Genomic DNA, 5,793 nt, shown 5'->3' with positions numbered 1-5,793 from the left:
ATATATATATATATATATATATATATATATATATATATATAATTTTTAGCATTTGGCACCATATGTATGCCATTATATTTGATTTTGCATTACTGTTTCACAATGAAGCTTTGTTTTACGGCTTTGATTTATGATTATGAAAGAAGTAAGGCACAACCACAGTGTTTCTTTCTTACCATATGTGCCCATTTGCAAAACAAAATGCTAGTAATCAGTAATAGCCCTATAAAACATGTTAACTCTGTTTAGTCATTGACTGATCTTGCTCTAACCTTAACATTTTGTGATTATTGACCTCTGTTCGTTTATTCTAAACCCCACCCCCAATCATCTAGCCGTTTGGAATATCAACATTACCCTGGTGTACTCACTGCTGTGTGCATTAGTGTTCTTTGTTGTTGTTATATGTCTTCATATTCTTAGCAAAATATGAAATTCTGTAAAGGAAAAAAAAACCCTATGATCTTAAAAGACAAAACACCCCCTTCCCCCTCTGTAGCAGGAAACAAATTGCTTGCTCTTGAGAAGTTTCCCGTCAGGAATGTAGTAGAAGCAGGTAGACTTCGATCATTTTGATGTTTTGTTACTGTTGCCAAACAATGCGCTTTGAATCAGAATCACTTCCTATGGTTCATCTACTTCCGATGTTCTTCATCACATTAGTGATCAGAAATGAGGTGTAACTCCACAGCCCCTGCCCACAGGAGCAAAGTAGGATCTTACTGTAAGTTGAAGGGAGTTCTGCCCTAACTCATGGATTGTGAAGAATGAACTGCTGCTGGGTCTGATTGACTGTTGATGGATGGTGGTGTGGTGTATCCAGAGGCTACTTGATGCAGCTTACAATGCTTAATAAAAAAATCTTTATTCTTTTAGTATAAAAAAAGAAAGAAAGAAAAAGAAATTAGGGGATTAGATTTGGTGGAGAGGGAGGATAGATGAACATCTATAGAGCAAGGATCCATGATTTGCCAAAGAATAATACCCTAGACTCAAGTAGTATGTAAATGCAAAGAGTGTTTTATTCTGCAGAAGTCCAGCATTACCAACATAGACACCTGAGTGAGTTCCGAAGGCTCAAATTGGGTGCATTAGGGGAATTCTGGGCGGGGGTGGGGGGTGGGGGTGGTGACCTTATCTTCCTTTATCTCTTAGGGACATTCCAAAACCATTATGGGGTGTGGGAGCTGCAATCTGTTGTTGAGAAATTCGGGGGGGGGGTAGGTGGCCTTATCTTGCTCTATCTCTTAAACACATTCCAGAACTATTGCCATGTGTGGGGACTGGAAACCTTGCTGACCCATTGTTTGTGCTTCAGGCCAGGTGGCAGGGTAGTTTCTGTCTAGTTGCCTGAAGCCTGGGTTTTTAGGCCTAATCTCTTGAACTGCCAATTTGAAGCCTGTCATAGAGTCAGCCTGTCTCATCAATAGTTAGTCTACCTGTTTTCTTGTTAGAGCAGACTATGCAATTTACATATTTTAAAGGGATAGACTATACTGTTTCTGATGTGTTTAGAGTTATTCGTATTTAATGAACTATCATATTATTTATATTTAAATGACTAGAAATGGGACTTTTGTAAGAGTCACAGTGGAATTACCTATCCTTTTGTTGTTAAAATATGTTGTTTATTTTTTAAACCAGGTAATTGTAATATAGAACATTTTAGATACTAATTTAATCAAGAAATATCAGTACTTAAGACATAAAACTTCTTTTTTTAAATGTAAAGCATAAATAAAAAGCCTTCATGGACTGTGGGAAAAAAAGACATAAAACTTCATGAGTGTTGTTGCTATTAGACATTGATGTCTTTTGCATAATTTGTGTAAGAAGAACTAATCAAAATCTTTGGGTAGGATAAAAATCTAGCTAGGATTAATGGAGTTAAAGTTTACTTTAAAAACTAGACTCTCTTAGTCTGTCAAAATTATACTGAACAATGAGAACACACACATACATATACACCACACACACATAAGGGCAATGTAAAAATAGACTTTCAAATATTAGTTTTGGAATTAGGGTAAGCAGTCATAACAAAAAGATACGATGAGATGAAAGACATGACATTTTCATTTGAAAATTCATTAAAGTCAAGGCTGGTATTATTTTATCATTTACTAGGTAGAATATTAAAACTCATAATCAATTTTTTTTTTTGAGACAAGGTTTCTCTGAGTAGCCTTGGTTGCCTTGGAACTCCATCTGTAGAACAGGATGGCCTCAAAGCCAGGATTCATCTATCTCTGAGCACCTGCTGGGATTAAAGGCATGTGCCTCCACACCCAGCTCCATGATCAGTGTTCACCAGTTTAGAATAAACAAAACTGACTAGCAACCAAACCAAAGGAGGTCCAAACCCCTGAAAAGAACTCACTAACAGTCTACCTGAGGAAGTAACATCAGGTAGTCTGGACAAAATCAGTTGGTTTGGAGTGACTGCAACAGTGTGGTGTCATATGACCAGCCTTGACCTCATGGGACAAAACTTGACAGTGGATACACCACAAGCTCTGGAAAGTGTGATAAGGCAGCCTCAGAACCGCTGGCTGACAAATGCCAACTACTGGATTTAACTCCGACCCATTCCGGCCACCTTGCGGCTCAATCCCGACCTCAAGCCACCACAGCTCCAGTGTCAAGAAATCTGGCAGAAGCCCATGAGTGTAGAAAAGACCTCTCCGACCGACCCCTGCCGGGAGCCAAGGCTACCTGGTTTACAGACGGGAGCACTTTTCTCCAGGAAGGTCAGAGACTACCGGGTGCTGCAGGTGGACCGCACAAATGTCATTGGGGCTGAACCTCAACCCCCACCCCTACCCCACCCCTCACCCCGAATGTCGCAAAAAGCAGAGCTAATTGCCCTCATTAAAGCTTTAGAACTTGGGGCCAACAAGAAAATAAACATCTATACGGAGATCAGCTATGCCTTTGCCACAGCCCAGGTCCTCTTTGAGAGCTGCCAAAACTCTTAACCAGAGTCATCTTCCCATACCCAGGTGTTTTTGTTTGTTTGTTTGTTTGTTTGTTGTTTTCTTATAAAAAGACATATCCAGGGTTTGTACTTGGGATACCAAAGCTACACTAATCTCTGCTGCTGTCCTATCATTGAGAAGCGATAAGTGCTCATTTTATGTCTCTGGAAGATTCCCTGATTGAGTTCCCTTGAGTTCTGATGGATTTGATGTGGGCAGTAATTCTCAACCTGTGGGTCACAGCCCCTCTGGGGGGTCTGTTAAGTTTCAAACCAAGGGCAAAAGTTATAGGTGCCTATTTAACGTAAGAAAGTGGACCTGGCTGCCAGGCCTTCCCAGCATCCCTCAGTCCCTACTTGTTCGGTGGACACTTCACCCTCTACCCTGAACTCTCTAGCTCAGGAATGGGCTGCCTCTTTCCCTATCTTATCCAGACATTTTGATTACTAGCCCTGTTGTACTTTTGGCCTCCTGGCTGCTGCACCTGGCTCTCTCTCTCTTTCCTTTTCCTGACCCCACAGGGGCCAGCTCAGTCTGGTCTTGGTCACTCCCCAGATAACCTGCCTCCGGCTCTGCTCTCCCACATATCTATAATAAACTTTCTCCTGCACAATACCTAGGAACAGTTGTAACCTTTCATTTTTATTTCTTTTTTCATTCAGGGTCAAATGACCCTTTCACAGGGGTCTTCATATCAGATATCCTGTAAAACAGATATTTACATTATGGTTCATAGCAGTAGCAAAATTGTAGTTATGAAGTATGAACGAAAATAAGTTTATGGTTGGGGGGACACCCTAACATGATGAATGATATTAAAGGGTTGAAGCATTAGGAAGGCTGAGAGCCACTGCCCTAGGTTGTGGAAATGAATCAGAGAAGAGATTGAAATCTGGAACCAAAAGAAAGGGCTAAAGGGAATACAATTCTTCAGGGAACTTTGCCCTTCTCTCTTAGGATTTCCTGGTCTCCTACTGTAGAATTTACTACCTGCTCTAAGATGATCCCTAAGGCCTCAGGTAAAATGTGGGAATAATGTGGGGGTGTGAAAGTGAAACCTAGGGATCCCTCTGAAGCAGTCAGATCTATAAAAGCGGACATAATCACAGCCTTGCATTGAGAACGGAGGTGCTCAGTGCTCTGAGGCACCTCATTTGGTTTTTTCCACAACCATAGGAAGCAATGTAGTAAAATTAATATGTTGAAGTTAACATCCATAGTATCACATAGCTATGGGAAGTCAAAACCCAAACCCAAGTCCCTCCTGCCCAGTGAACCGGCTCCCATTCCTGGTGGCTCTGCAAAGAAATGGCACAATTCCAAATTCAGGAACATTATGTCATAGTTTAATTTCCCATTCTGTAGTTGCTGCTTAAAAGTGAGAAACAGTGAATGCCTAGAAAAGAGTCAATAATGCCCTCTCTACTGTTGCAGAGAAGGCTTTCTCAGTGAGAAATCACACCACACACTCAGGTAATAAAGGAAGAATCCTCAGGTAGCATGCGGCTGGTGTTGATAATGCACAAAAGGGAACCAGCCTTGAACAGAAAACTACTCCCTTCTGTGGGCCCTGGGCTTATATATCCCATATACACTGTCATCTGTAAATCTTCCTAATCCCAGGTTACATTTTAAACAATTTAAATATAGAGAGGATACTACATGTTTGGACACTTGGGCAGATGGAGATGCACACAGGAAAGATAGTGCCAGAATTAATAGTTTTTAAGTATACCAGTTTTGTTGTTTTGAATAGTAGCTTCCCAGAGTCATCTATCTTACCCATCTGTCAGAATTATGCCTTATGACAGATCAAGACTAAAAGATGGCTGCGATTCTGCCTTCTGGAGTCTTAGTTTTGGTAAGGGATGGGTCTAATGGCTGCTGGAAAGTCAGGGTTGTCACTTTTTTTTATAGGAATGGAGCCTAACTGGAGGTCAGTCTTGATAAACCTACATTTGCTGAAGAGGTTCTCCAGCAGTCCTTCACTTGAGTTATTTCTAACAAGCCTGACTATTAAACTAGACTTACCTTTGAGTTATTTTGGAGGTAGCACTCCCTTAGCTAAATTCTACTTTGTGTGACTTAATGTCTCCTAAGCAAGTTTATTAGTAACGCCAACGTTATTACTTCCAGTTTCTCCTATATCACTACCTTTATTCTGCCTCCTGTTGTTCAATTGAGCACCCTTTTTATTCCTTTATTACCCTACTTGAATGGGCATCTCTGGCTAGAGGCAGTTCCCCCAGCTGGCTCAGCACTCTTCACTTCCATACCTTCCAGGGATTTGTCCTAACTCAGTGCAAAACCCTCAGGAGAAACCACAGTTGAAACACACAGTGTTTGAAAGACCACGATTGTCTTGTAAGACAGATGAGATCCACTTAATAAACATGGACAAGGACATTCTTCTCTGAGTGGCTCCACATCCAGTGGGTCCTGGGATGTTAGCTGAATAGTCTACAGTCCTCTGCTTTTCATTAGCAGTACATTTCTTACTGTTCAAGTCTCATCACCCATGAGCCTCAAGGGCAGGAATGTCCAGTGCTGGCCGAATTGTAGTTGGAATACATGGCTAGAATTTTACCTTTTTTTAATGCTAAGAAGTGGATTGAGATTGGATGTGTAAGTTTGGAGGTAGAGTTTAGTGGCAGAGAACTTGTCTGGCATGAACTAGGGTAGAATAAGATATATAATGTTAGTAATAAATGAGGGGGTGGGACAGAGAGATAGAGAGGGGAGGTGAGCCTATAGAAATCTCTCTATTAGAGTTTTCTTAAAACAGTGGGGTGAAAGGCAGGTATGCTTACCCAGG

Source organism: Mus caroli, chromosome 16, assembly GCF_900094665.2.
Source record: "Mus caroli chromosome 16, CAROLI_EIJ_v1.1, whole genome shotgun sequence".
In the NCBI taxonomy this organism is placed as follows: domain Eukaryota; kingdom Metazoa; phylum Chordata; class Mammalia; order Rodentia; family Muridae; genus Mus; species Mus caroli.
This window is presented reverse-complemented; position numbering follows the sequence as displayed.